We start from the raw sequence: 12,423 nt of genomic DNA on the forward strand, positions 1-12,423 counted from the left end.
TGAGTTTTATCAACTTACCAGGGACCTGGGAACGCGGAATACCTTGCAGGACAAGAGAAAAAAAATTATATGCACGAGCCACAGAAACAAAATTCAATCACCTTTCTCCGCGAGGCTTAGCAGGGAGGCGACGCTCATCTGAACTCCATCTACATGGTTATAGCCGGTGTTGTAACCGAGGGGCAAAGAGGGGATATGTTTATTACGAAAAAAAAAATGGCAGGCAAAAAGGAAATGTCAGCCAGGCAGAAGCGGACTCGCTATTCCTTGTAAAAAAAAGACAAAAAAAAAGAAACGCAAAAACAGAAAAGGACGGAAGCGGCACATGGGCAGCAGGAGGGCATGCGTGCATGATCGCTCAAAGGCAGTCTATAGGATGGTAGCTGTCAAAATGAAGGTACTGGCGTTTATCAGTGGGTTTCTTGTATGGACTAGTGACCAGCTTACCAGACTGTATAGAGACAGTCACGTCTAGAAAATTCACTGATGCTTGAGCAAGGTTACACGTGAACTTGATGGCTTGATGTACGGAGTTAAAATGCTCGAAAAACGCAACTAATGATGGTTCATCACCCGAGCATACGATGAAAATGTCGTCAATGTACCTTAAGAAGACTAAAGGTTTGATCGGAAAGGATGCTAATGTTTTTTTTTCTTCAAATTGCTCCATGAAAAGGTTCGCATAGTTGGGAGACACGCCTGATCGCTTTGCTGCGCCTTGAACTTGGACAAAACGTTTCTCTTAAATATAAAGTTGTTATACATGAGCACAAGCTCAAGAAGCGAGAGGACAGCTGATGTCTGGAGAACTTCCGCCGGGAAAGATTCAAGAAAAACTTTCACCGCATCAAGACCGTCATCGTGTGGTATGTTTTTATAAAGGGATGTAACATCCATAGTAGCCAAGATGACGTTGCTAAAATCGCTGTTCTGCTTATTAATCGAATTGACTTTAAGGAGAAAGTCATTGGTGTCTTTTACGTGACAGGGGAGAAGCGGAGGAACGTGCTTAATACAATGATGTAAAAGGAGAGAAATGTTTTCGGCGGGTGTGTTTATTCCCGATATTCTATAGACCTGTCGGGGTTATTTTTCTTGTGTACCTTAATCAATAGGTAAAGTGAAACTGGAGTAGGATTTTTGAGTATAATGAACTCCGCAAGGTTACGTGGAATTGAATCGTTAGAGATCAGTGCGGTGATCTCCTGGTTAATTGTGCGACAAAATAGTGGAGTGGGGTGAGAGTCAAGAGGCTTGTATAACATAGCATTACTGAGGTGCTCATTTGCTTTGCTTATGTAGTCTGAACTCAGTCTATCAGTATTTATTTCCGTCAACATCGCCACCATTCTTGAACCATCCAGCAGGATCGCTCATGATATCCAGTATAAGTGAGGGGAGATAAGAGTGAGCGAGAGAGGTGTAATTTTGTGAGGCGTACAAGGAAAGCGACTTTGGTAGAACCATTTGGTAGAACTGTCTAAATATATCTGATACGGCTCGAACGAGTCTAGCGACAGTACAATCTCACGCGAAGGCCACAGCTCGGCATTTTGGCTCGTGTTAGCTCTCAAAACACAATCATCTAATTGGCGCGAATGGTTTCTGTCACACGAGGGACTAATGGCAAAAATAATAGCTCAACATTTCGACTCGCGATAACTCACAATTACGAGCAACTGATACGGCGGAAATGATTTCTGTCGCTCTACGAACTCATGCAAAGGCCTCCGGTCTTTATTTCGATCCGCGATGCCCCTAAGTAATGGCGAATTCGAGTTGACATTCGGGTGGTCGACCTTATGCCGAAACGGCAAAAGTGCCTGAAACAAACAAAATATCCGACGCCCGTGATGGTTGATTATAAGCGTCTCATGCGGTGAAGTTTTGCTTTAGTGCTGTACAAAGGAATACGTGTTGGAAGTGGTAAAAGAAAACTAAAACAAACATTATCGAAAGAAATATATAAGAGAGTCAACCCTGTTGAAAAAAGTACCGCAATCCGGCACGCTTCGAAATTTGCACCTCAAACGACGAGCTAGCAGGTAGTGCGCCCTGCTGCATGAGCATGAACCAGTATCAGTGTTGCCGATGCAAAGATTCCCCATACTACGACGTCCTTCTTCTGGAGTCCTTATTTAGAAAACAAAAGTAGGAAAACTTCTTGTTTGATGACCTCAAACAAGACAAATTGAAGAATGTATTTCCAGTACTTGCTTACGACTCCATCCCTATTTATAACCCCTCCTGCACATGAAGGCAGGCAAATATGAGGAAGAAGTGGATAACCTCACGCGAACGCTCGTTTGTTCTGTGCCAAGAAAGCAGAGGATTTGGTAGCTCGGGTGTAGAGCACCTGAGTAGGATCGGTTTCAATCGACGAACCAGCAACTATACTTAAAACGCAGCAGGAGATGCGCAAGCAGCCACTCACAGATCAGAAGAAGATGACTGCAACTGTTAGCGAGCGGGCACCGGTTACGCAGCAGAACCAGTTTCCAGTGGGGCACCCCAGGGGAATGGCACAGTCCCCCGCGGCACATCATCAGCAGCCACTCACAGATCAGAAGACGATGATTGCAGCTGGTAGCCAGCCTACACCAGTTGCACAGCACAACCAGTTTCCTGTGAGTCAGCCGAGGGGAATGGCACAGTCCCCTGTGGCACATCATCAGCAGTCACTCGCAGATCAGACGACGATGACTGCAGCTGTTACCCAGCCGACACCAGCTGCACAGCAGAACCAGTTTCCTGTGAGTCAGCCGAGGGGAATGGCACAGTCCCCCGTGACACATCCTCAGAAGCCACTCACAGATCAGAAGACGATGACTGCAACTGTTAGCCAGTCGACACCAGTCGCACAGCAGAACCAGTTTCACGTAGGTCACCCGAGCGGAATGGCACAGTCCCCAGTGGCACAGCCTCATCCAATACCACAGGGCCAAACGCGACCCCCCGCGCCGCCCTACCCAGTACAACAGTGGGTTCCAGTGGGCAAACTGGGAACCATTGGACAATCACCGATGACACACGATTACTCCAGGCAACAACAGTCACCCACTGCACGGCCGCGTCCTGCTAGGCAAGAGCACCCAGTAGTGCTTCTTATAGGCTTTGCAGGAGGATGTATATTCACTTACTGCTTCTGTTTTTGGCTGCCTTTCTTTCTTGTTTGGATAGGAATCCTGCCACATGGACTATTTCCGGAATCAAGTACGGCAGTGCACAGTCAGTTCACGTCTGGAACGTGAGGCCATTTTATTGAGGGCTTAATGAGTGCTCTATAGTACAAAAATGAACATATAGACCGAAACTGATGATATAATAACGCCAACATTCAACACTTCGAAAAGGATGCAGGATGGATACGATTGGATGAACCACGAGGTTAATCAGTACAAAAAAGTGCAATAAATAAAATGCTGCTCAATCAACAGCGCTCGGTACAACAGTCGCTCGACATGATTCCTTTATTGCGTCTCCACCCGGCATAAAGGTCCGTCCTTTTGCAGATAATTATAATTTCAATTGGACGAATGGCATACTTATCGGCACCACATCTTCCACGTCGAGAAGCCGGCTGGAGCAAGGATCAAGTGCCTTAGGTAGGACGGTAGGACGGAGAAGTCTATAGGACTGCTTTTCCATCGTTGTGCACCGTGCACATGCCATGTACAGGCAAAACGTAACAGACATACACGCATAAGAGACGCGAAGAAAATGACACGGCGAACAGTAACGTCTATATTACGGGCGAAGTGTCATTACGGACAAAAATTCTTTAATCCCCCAAGTGTCTCATTACGACAAAAATCCACCATATTGGCAATCGTTGTGCTGTATCGTTGTAGTAAGCGTTGTGTTGTGCTGTGTGCTTCCCAAAGTGTCTCTGAGGTGGGTGTGCCCCCACGGCTTGCGCCCCACACAACACTTCGTGCACGCAATACTGCGACAGTATTTCATGGATCCCTGGTGAGAAATGTTTTTATTCCCACACTGTGCATGCGATATTTGTGTGTGTTGCATCATTTTCTCACGGTATTCGAGCAACATCCAACTCATTGGTACTGTCAGCAAATTGTGTGCGTGTGTACAGGAAAGAACTGATGTTCTGAGGCTGGAACAACATAGAAGGGACAAATACATACAAGCCTCAATTTGCCTAAGAAATTAACGATGAACGATGAAAGTCACTCAAAAGGTTAGCCAGCTGTAGGACTCGAACCCACATCTTCTGGATTGCCGGTCCAGGGCTCTACCAAAATTGTGTGTGTTTATGTGGCGTTTACATGGGGGGGGGGGGGGGGAGACATCAGATGTTCTCATTGGAGCAACTTCGTAGCTTTTATAATTAAAAAGTTAATAAATTATTGAAAGTTAATTAAGACATTGCCTTAGGAGTCTGTTAATGCCCCCCTAGGGAGTGCCCTTCAGCATATGCTATATTGCAATTGATTTCATCTCGGAAAAACTGATTGATATATTTTTAAAAAATCTGTTCACACTTAGCGTGGACACCCTGTATATGGCGGGCTAGTATATATAACGTTCATGCGCTTCCTCTTTTTTTGTCTTTTTTCTTTGTATTCCTTCGCTCTCACATTGCACTGGCGTTCGGTGGACACTAACTCATCATCCTCATCAATCATGGTTAGTCACTAATAGGTTAGTCTTGGCCAGTCTTCCTTGCTGAATAACGGTCAGCGACTGAGGTGGAAGAAGAAGAAGAAGAATCGGTAATCCCTGTTGACTACTTCTGACGACGCCGACGAAGAAGAACAAGAAGAAGCACTCGCTCGCACTACTCGCACTCTCAGGACGAAGGACCATGGCCGGACAACCGTTGTTAGTGGCACAGCAGAAGCCTTATCCCGTACAGTTGGGCAAGGTGGGAATGCCGCTCCAGCCAGCGCCACTGCGGTATCTAGTGATTCAAGCGGGAACTATGGGACAGCAAGTTCCTCCCAAGGTGGATTTTCCGCAGCGCGTCTACCCTCACGCTAGTCAAAGAAACGCTATGATGATTCTCGTTGGGTTTCTTGTAGGTTGCGTATGTCTCTTTGTGGGATGGTTGCTCCTGATCGTTCCGCCGCCACGGATGTCCCTATCCCACAATGTCACGACAGTGGCAGGGGGTGAGCAGGTCCCATTTCGAGAAAACTACAGTTCAGTGGAAGATTTCAACGCGTCCACTTTGATCGCCGAGATTCGCCTGGGCGGCGGACGAACTGTTGAAGACACTACGACTTCATCGGTTGTTTTCCAGCGGATACAGCGCACCGTGAACGACGAAGCCAAGACGATACACGCTACTCCATTGTATTCCTAATACATACGTTATGACCTGGACCAACATTTATTGCGTGTCGTTGTTTATCATTATTTGCAGGTGGATGTCTTGCACCGGCTATTTTTGTAGTAACTCCCAAAAGTATCATCATCTTGTAGAACGAACCAGTCTTAGTCATACGTCATAAGTAATATCAGTGTGAGGTCACGTGGTCGTCCATATTAATGCGTTGCCATTAGGAGTGTCGAAACGGAAAACACTGTGTATACGAGAGAGTAAGAGAGAGAGAGAATGCCTCACCGAGTCAGAGGTATAAGCGGACACAATGTGACGCCAGGAAGGCGAATGTAAGTGAAGGTAAATCATATGAAACTGAAGTACTGGAAGGTAATTAAGAGTAACTAAAGGTAATAAAAGCACGGAAGTTGAGTTTATGGGCAATGAATGTAAGATTTATGTAATTAAGAGAACCACTAAATGAAACTAAAGATGACCCAAGGTTATATAGGGTTAATAGGTAAATACATCAGTCCTTCTAGTTCACCATAATCGCTGTGTCCGGGATGATGATGATAATGATAATTCGGGTTTTTTTTTGGCGCATTGCAACTACGGTCATGACCACCGGTTTCGCCACGGTAGTCACGTTCATTCCTCGGTTAATTCGCGCTTTTATTTAATCGCCTGTGAAACGCCATAAGTGCGAGTGCGAGAGGTCACGGTATAAATAAACGGATGAAAACAGTTTCAATGTAAATATATCTTCGCCATATGAAAGCGAAGGGAGAAAACGACCGTGTCAGTGAGTTGGCTCACTGTCATATTTTGAGAGGAAGAAGAAGCCTGGAAAGCTGCTACGCGTTCAGACTGGAACTCTGAAAGACGAACTCTTCGAGGTGCTGTCAGACTATCGACTGTGTACACGGAACAGAAGCACATTCACCTGGCGCTAATTAGGAGACGATGACCGCATCGTCAAGACAGGCCCCGCGTGTGCCACAGCAGAACCAGATTCCAATTCAGGGACAACCGGGAAGTATGGGACAACTGCCGATGGCCCAACCTCAGCCAGCGCAACAGGGCCAAGTGGGGCCCATGGCACCGCAGTACCCAGTGGCACAGCAGGACAACTGGGTTCCAGGCGTGCTGCCGGTAGCGATGGGACAAGCCCCTATGCAACAGCAGTACCCCATGGGGCAACCGGTAGTCATGGCGCCGGGTCTGCAACATCCTAGTGGTGACTATTACGCCACAGTGCTTGTCACATGTGTCGTTGGAACTTGTCTGTGCATTTGCTTCAGCATTTTTATCGTCATGTGGTTTTCTACGCGTTTACGCCGGTTCACTGAAACTGCGTCATATGGAATAAGTACAGAAACAACATGGAAACTGCGCCACCGAATCTCATGGGAACCAAACCCTCATTTCCCGGAAGGTTTCAATGCCACAGGGGTGCCTGATGTAATTTACAAGGGCAACGCTGGAACCCTTCAAGCCGCGTAGTCTTCATCCGTCGCTTCAAAGAGCCTGCTTTTCATAGCGAATGACCGTTCGGTCAAGACGCGGCATAGGGTTGCTCAGTATTGCGAATAAATACAATACGACACTGACAACACATGTTGTGTCCGGATCTGTGTGAGTTACTCAAATAATCTGATTAATGTACGAGCGACGTTACCCCCCTCTGAAACAGCAGTTACCGCACACTGTCAATAACGAATGTCTAGTGTCTGGACGCGTGACAGAAACGTCGCACACTAGATCATGTGACTTTGTTTCTATTGCGTTTGGCCGTTTGGGTTCAGATTTTCGCAGCATTATGAACCTGTAACATGGAATATTTTGCTGGTACAAGTTAAAGCGATATGCTTCTTCCCCGCCATGCGTTCTTGGCACATCCACCAGTTTGCCTGCGTCGGTCTTATTTTACGTGGCGACGTCGTTCAGCTTTGTTTCGAGTCTGTGGAGGCAACTTGGCGTTCCCACATTGAGAGAACTTTCTGTGCACTCCAAAGCAAAATTTGTTAGTACCGTTTTCAATCATGGGAATGCAGTGGCTTTCATAGAGTCCCAAGAGGCCTACCTTACGGTTGAGTGTATAAGACAACATCTTTGACTTTACGTCCATAACATAACTGAAGCCAGTGTTTGCAATACATATCTGCACAGCACATCAGTTTCACGCATATAGCCTTACACGTAGCATAGGGAGCTGAAAGGAGTTGGGACACTTTCGTAGATCTGGCTCATTACATCATGGACGCATAAACTTTTTTTCTTTTCAGGAGTGGATCCCGCCGTTGCCTGATGGATCAAAGGTGCGCACCCGTAAGATCTGCAGTGCACTAGAAGGTGACCTGATGGTATATCGCACTTCAGGGCAGGTGTGTGTCTCACGTTAGTTACCCAGTTTTGCCTAAGCTTGATATGGCAACACTTTTTTTTTCTCTGCTTACCGACGAGGATAGGTTAACTATGTGGAGTTGTTCGAACCTCTCTGCACCATGTCTCTGCCTTACTTTCTTTTAGGACGGATATGAAGATTTTTTCTTTTTTCAAATGTAGAGTGACAAGAATGCTTCTGAACCTTTCACTTGTGTGTGCTTTTTGTTTCAAGCTTTTTTGTTTTTGTCTTCTAAAGGCTTTCGGCAACCCGAGTCAAAAGACCCTCAAATAACCCCGTCTCTTAACCGTATCAATTTGCTCGCAAAAGCTCCACTGGATAGTGTGCTCACATAATTTTTCCTGAGCTGTTGAGATAGCTGTCTTTCCAAGTGCTCTTTTCACAGTTTTAGTGTGGGCAGAATCATGGTGGTGTGCTTGTCTTTTAGTGCGGGATTGTATGCTCAACAGAGGTGAGGAAGTGATTCTGAAGTTATTATAATGCATATAGAAAGTTTATACACCACATTTATTGTATAATTCTTATATCTTCAGACTCAGTAGATGACCTTGTTTCGCTTCCACGCATGATTTCACTTTTAAACACACTCACAAATTTTAAAAGCTATAAGTTGCCCCGCTATTGCACAGTCCAAGCAGGCAACTCCTGATGATACCGACCATGGCATCGGCTAAGCAACCTCCCGCTAGTAACCCTCTGTCGACCACGGCTCTTGCATGTTTCGGAGGAAGTTGGTTGTTCATGTACTGTAGCTGTATTTTCGTCTTAATCGTGTACATGCATTTTGTTAATTTCTCAGGTGAGCGACCAGCGCACGTGAACTAACTAAAACGGCGGTCCATCGCGATGAAGCTCCCCCAAACCTTGGGGGGAGCTCGTTTTTGCCATCGGGTGCCATCGTTTATGTGAGCAAGTTGGAGGAGTAGGACAATTCCCGATGGCACAAGCCCCGATGGCACAACTCCGGCCCAAGGGGGAGCGCGATGAAGCGCCCCCAAACGGTATCTGCGTCAGGTATGAACGAGACCCACCAGAGTCACCGAAATTTTACATAAGCCGGGCCGAAACTGGTGACGCCGCCGCACTTTCATCAATTCTTTGCAATGGGGCACAGGGGAGAGGGAAAGATAATGCGGACGTTGCCAGGACTAGATTGCGTGTCCCAAATGAAAATCCAATACCATGCCGACAAACATATCCGTGCCCTTGTCCGTGATTGCGTCTCTGGTTTACATTTCAGCACCGTTGTGACCAGCGATTTCCTCGCGAGTTTCATCTCGAGGGAAGAGGTGTTTTGGGGTGTTTTGCCGGTTAGGGGAGAAAGGGTTGATGTTAATATCTGTGTCCATTGCCCTTCTGTGTTTTTACCTTTTACTGACAGGTACTTTTAGGTTTTGGGGACGAAGTGACATGGCCAGCACGCTAATCGCAAGTTATGACTGCATTTCAACCTATCCACAATTGTAAACGGAAGCTAATTCGGTCGAACGGGAAAAGGCGGGCATGGCCCAAGGGACGACCTAGTGACCAAACATGAAATACAAGACCAAACGTGGAATACACAGTGTACAGCTGCTGACACGACTGCTATAGCCTTGAATACAGAAATAGGCCTCGTAGGCATTTCTGCTACTTTTGCTGATTAAAGAAGCCTTATGAAGTCGATGGAAATTCACCGATTCACTTAGCATTCCCTGTAAGGCAACCAAGAGATACGTACAAGCGCCTTCAAATTAAAGGGTGTAGTTGTCATACCCTTGCAGAGATAGCGTCTTGTAGCATGCGTTAGCCCATGTGTCAGGTTTATATACCGTTTGGCAGGTTGGTTGCGTTAAACCTTGAACTTCTGTTGTAATTTTGGCGACGAAATCGAGAGAGGAAGAAGTTAATTTCCTCAGAGGAACACCACTGTACCTAGTGGTGGAAGAAGAAGAAGAAGGAACATCCATTTGGTAGATGCGTGGAAAGACGATCATATATAGCTTCTGAGGTGCGGAAATCTGTGCAGGATCTGCGCAAGTCGACATCAGTTACTATCGACCGCGAAACAGGAGGAACGCCTGGTGTCATCAACAGACTATCAAGGAGCCATGATCGTGCCTGTAAGACAGCCGATGCGATTTGCACGGCAGAACCATTTTCCATTGTGTCGAGTTGGAGGACTGGGACAACACCCGATGGCACAAGCCCCGATGGCGCAACACCGGCCCAAACCATCGGGCCAAGCGAAACCGACGACATCGCCCTACGTAGTGGCACAGCAGTTCCCAGTGGGAGAGCCGGGAACAGTTCGGCAACTCCCGATGGCACAGCCTGAACCCACGCCACCGGGGCAGGCGTTACCCGTGGCAGTGCCCGATGCGGTGGCACAGCACTTTCCAGTGGGTCAGCCGGGGACAATGGTACCGATGGCACAAGCAGATCCACGTCCTGTTGGTCAAGACAACGCCGCAGTGTTTATTGCGTGTTTGGGGGGAGGTTGCGTACTCGCTTGCTGCTGCATTCTTGTGATGCCTATCTTACTTGTTTCGTTTATAAAACGTAACCCTTCTACGGACTTAATAACCGACCCGCGCAGTGAAGTTCCTCCTAATGGGTACGGCCGTCTCGATGAGTACTTAAGCGAGTCCACGGCGGTCACCGAAATTCAGGTCGGTTGGAGTGAATCCGAAGACACAACAATGCTATCATCCGTCCTGTTCAAGAAGGCACAACGTAGAGACTACGCCATGAAGACTCTGCACGAGGAGAATCAGTAGCACGCTGGTCAACATCATTCAATACAATTGCCCAACCTAGTCCGTACGTTACGCGTCCAGTTTGCAGCAGACAGTAGTAGAGTAATGTCTGTGCCATCTCTGATATCGCCATAACTCCTCACCACGAGCAGTAGATGTATATCGCTATATCTCCATGCGGTTTATTGAGCGCACATGCCTACTCAAGGGGAACAGTGACAACGCAGCGTTTTAGTGTTAAAAGATGTGTTCAGATGACAGATATAACCATACTTTCTTGACGATTTCAGTATGATGTTTTCTGACAAGAATAAAGAAAGATTGGAATTCGTGCACCCTGTTGGACATATTAATATTATTAATAACAAAAGTAGCGCATCTTTATTTTAGTGATGATGATGATGAAGATGCCTCATCGGCACAGGAGATATGATACCCTATTGCTCGCGGAAGTTGGGGTAGAAATATAATGATGAAAATTTACCGAGGTGACCGCGATCTAGGGCTCATATTTCAGACTTATCCCGGTTTTTATTATGGGCTGCCTCAACCGGCACATCCAGCAAAAACTAAAGATCAATGCGCACACGATAACTGCTGCAAGATGACTGCTCATAACAAAATAGTTCAACTGTCTTCAACATAGCCCACTTTACCCTACTTTGTTACGTGCGTCTGTCTCCAATTCATATTCCCCTCCTGCACATGAGGGCGAGAGAAAGTGAGGAAGAAGTGGATCGCCTCGCGCGAACTATACGCGAACGCCCATTTGCTCTTCGCGAGAAAGCGGAAGATTCGGTTGGTACATCATTATAGTTCGGTCGGCACAGTTCCCTCAGAAGTCGGCCCAGGACGCACATTCCCCCAGGGCGTGAGTCGTGACGTTGCCCACATACGTGAGGCCGACAACGGCAAGCCCTATCACCACCACCACCACCTGGTACATCATTACCATACTATCGGTTTGAATCGGCGGACAAGCAACTACTAACCACGCGGGAGGAGGTTCGCCAGCTGCCACTAGCGCACCTGAGCCCGATGAATGCACCTCTTAGCCAGCCAGACACCAGCTGCACAGCAGAACCAGTTTAAAGCGAACCAACGGAGAGGAATGCCACAGCTCTCCATGGCACGGCCTCAGCCCACACCACAGGGCCAAATGAGACCATCCGCACGGCCCTACCCAGTGCAGGAGTATCCAGTGGGTCAACTGGGAACCATTGGACAATTACCGATACCACAAGCTTACTCCAGGCCACTATCGTCCCTCACTCCACGGCCACGTCCTCCTAGGCAAGAGAACCCAGTAGTGCTGCTTATAGGCTTTGCGGGAGGATGTATATTCACTTACTGCTTCTGTTTTTGGCTGCCTTTCTTTCTTCTTTGGATAGGAATCCTGCCACGAAAACTTTTTACAGAGTCAAGTACGCCCGTGCACATTCAATCCACACCTAGAACGGGGACTTTGTGAACGGCTGAATACGTCAACCATAGTCGCTGAAACGAACATGAACCGGACTGCAATTGACAATATAATAACGCTAACATTCACCACTTCTGAGTAGTAGTGTTCTTGTAGAACTTACAGTGGTCTCACTTCTGGCAGTATAGATACGTTTCGATGAAAGCACTGCACGAGGTTAACCAGTACCAAAGAAACGCAATCAATGAAAAGCTGGCACAGCAGTGCTCGGTACGACAATCGCTTGACAAGATTCGCTCACTGCGTCTCCGCTCTACATGAAGGTCCGTCCTTTTGTGGAGAATCAAATTCAATCAGACTAACGACGTACCTATAAGGACCACATGATACACGTCGACTCACCGGCTGGACGTTGCGCCAACGGTGTATGACGAGTGGTGACGATCTACAACCGACGAATCTAGATTAATGACGAGTGGAAACTCCAAAGAAAGGAGACAGCGGGTAAGCTATGCCGTACAATTTAAAGGACCACCGGGTACGACATGTAGAAAAATGTGTGTGCTTT

General features: G+C 47.1%; 3 long non-coding RNA genes across 4 annotated transcripts in view; all 3 read left to right on the forward strand.

Annotated features, from left to right (window-relative positions):
- LOC135391856 (uncharacterized) overlaps positions 1-12,423 on the forward strand; it is a 231,398-nt gene that overhangs the window by 99,638 nt on the left and 119,337 nt on the right. For both annotated transcript variants that reach the window (XR_010422122.1, XR_010422123.1), the window contains exon 2: positions 7,576-7,674. This is a non-coding gene — a long non-coding RNA (uncharacterized LOC135391856). The remainder of the gene's footprint in view (positions 1-7,575; positions 7,675-12,423) is intronic.
- LOC135393461 (uncharacterized) lies at positions 4,712-5,349 on the forward strand. The gene is made up of 2 exons (XR_010422636.1): positions 4,712-4,888; positions 5,046-5,349. It is a non-coding gene; the product is annotated as an uncharacterized LOC135393461 (long non-coding RNA).
- LOC135393462 (uncharacterized) lies at positions 11,225-11,983 on the forward strand. The gene is made up of 2 exons (XR_010422637.1): positions 11,225-11,725; positions 11,824-11,983. It is a non-coding gene; the product is annotated as an uncharacterized LOC135393462 (long non-coding RNA).

This window comes from Ornithodoros turicata, chromosome 4 (assembly GCF_037126465.1).
Source record: "Ornithodoros turicata isolate Travis chromosome 4, ASM3712646v1, whole genome shotgun sequence".
In the NCBI taxonomy this organism is placed as follows: domain Eukaryota; kingdom Metazoa; phylum Arthropoda; class Arachnida; order Ixodida; family Argasidae; genus Ornithodoros; species Ornithodoros turicata.